Source organism: Zalophus californianus, chromosome 3 (assembly GCF_009762305.2).
Source record: "Zalophus californianus isolate mZalCal1 chromosome 3, mZalCal1.pri.v2, whole genome shotgun sequence".
Lineage (NCBI taxonomy): Eukaryota > Metazoa > Chordata > Mammalia > Carnivora > Otariidae > Zalophus > Zalophus californianus.
Window position 1 is genome coordinate 41,170,339 of NC_045597.1, and position 2,221 is coordinate 41,172,559.

General features: G+C 37.4%; 1 pseudogene; it reads right to left on the minus strand.

Moving 5' to 3' along the window:
* Positions 1-292: 292 nt before the first annotated feature.
* LOC113921234 lies at positions 293-466 on the minus strand (annotated as a pseudogene).
* Positions 467-2,221: the final 1,755 nt, after the last annotated feature.

Genomic DNA, 2,221 nt, shown 5'->3' on the forward strand with positions numbered 1-2,221 from the left:
GGACCTACATCACTCAGTTATTCCAATGTGCTCTACCAGGCAGCTAATAAGCCTTTTGATACCTAGTTCAGTTCGAATAATTGAACATACTCAGAGTTTTGAAGAGACTTACTTGAAGACAGACACCCAAGATTGTCCTGTTTGTCTATTCCATTAAGTTGGTGCACATCTGCTCCATGGAATGATTGAGAAAATGGTATGGAAATGGGTGTGCAGAAGACATCCACATCTTACAGGTGTTTTGTGTGAGAGGGGCAGTATTTGAGGCCCTCTGATGTTTCTTGGTAATATTGAGAAATATGGTGATCAAATCATGATGAGAACCATCTGGCAGAGAGTTGGTAGACCTAACGTCAGACAAAATTAAGGTGCTTGTAACAGTTTTGGAGATCCACATCAGGGCCTCAGAAAAAAGCTTAAAGAACAGATTTTACACTTGATCTTAGCCAAAAGGCCGAGAAGCGATTAAGGAACAGATTTTAAAGACAAAAACCATAAATATACCTCTTTCATCTGTATCTCTCAGTCTTAAGAGTTTATCCCACAGGTGTAAGTTATTGCTCCCCTTCATTCACAACAAAAAGGGTATGTTCTTCTATCCCAGTAACTATAATTTAATTTTCCCCAATGATCATATATTTACACACATCTGTTATATGGAAGGGTTGGATGCAAAAGGAACAAGCATAATTTTCTAAAACATTCAGAGATCCATTATTCACCCATTCTTGGCCCATTTTACCTAGTTTAATATTGACTCTGGGGTACTCAACTACTTAATATTTTTTTTAATAATTGGGATCATGTCAATTAAACAAGAGAATCCAGATGCATGAAAGAATCAAAATTAAAATTGAATCCTCTAGGTCCCCTTTTTGCTGAGCTATTATTTTGGAATGGCAGCAACCAGGATGGTCTAGGTGTGCTATTAAGGGGTAGAAATAGGATCATAACTAAAAACAGTAACTGTGTAATCCTCAATATTTAAAAATAATTCTATTATTTTTTTTTTTTTTACTATTCTTTTACTCATTTTTCCATTAGGGAGTGGCTAAAAGAAGAGGATCACTTATTTAGGTCAACTACATACTGAGACAAACTAGCTCCATAAGGTTTTGGACCTTATTGGAAGAGGAAGTAAGAAAGGCAGCAATCAGAAATCTTTATTGACATCTGATGGAGGCACCTGGGTGGCTCAGTCGGTTAAGTGTTTGCCTTCAGCTCAGGTCATGATCCCAGGGTCCAGGGATTGAGCCCCGCATCGGGCTCCCTGCTCAGTGGGGAGTCTGCTTCTCCCTTTTCCTGTCCTTCTGCCCCTCCCCTACCAACCCACTTGTGCTCACTCACTCCCTCTCTCTCAAATAAATAAAACCTGAAAAAAAAATCACAACTGACATTTGAGAAGATAGACTCAATGGCGAAAAGACTAGAACTGAACGATGGTAGGGGTTGTGGAGGTACATCAAATATGCTGACTACCAATCTATTGTTGAGTGACTGAGGTACACCATTATCAAAGTGAAAATGTTCTGGAAAGTTTAAAACATATTTGTTTCAAGGAACACAATTATGTTACTGAAGTCAACAGACAAGACTGGAGTGGATAAACTCTGTATTTAAAAATGTGTCAACAGTGTTGAAACACATGCAGTAGGATTTTTTTCTATTATAAACATAGATTACTTTACTTGTGCTCAGTTTTTGATGGTAGATGTAATATCTTGCAAGATAACAGAACCAGGCAGCAGTGATGGTAACCTGAGTTTGATCAGTAACAGGATTACAATGATATCATCAGGCCCTTACTGTGACAATCTTCATGAATGTCCCAATACTTTCATCAATAGCAGAAATTTATTTTCAAGGTGAACAGCCAATAAAAGAATACTCGTCAATCTTCTAGTCTATTGTTTTCCCAAACTGTGGTCTAAACAGCTAAGTCTTTACAAACAGTCCAATAATCTGGATATAACAAGAGAGGGAGACTAATTCCAAAATGGTGGGGTATGAATTGTTCTGTGGATCCTTTCCCCAGTGAACAACCATAGCAAATTAAAAAAATAATAATAATAAGTGTCTGGAAATTGTCCTAAGTGCATACAACATATAAAAAAAAACACTCTTTGAAGAAAATTTACTAAATTTGGTAAGAAGAGCAAGAATGTGTGGTATTTGAGGAATGAACAAACCCCTTCCCACTCCAGCCCCATATAATGAAAGT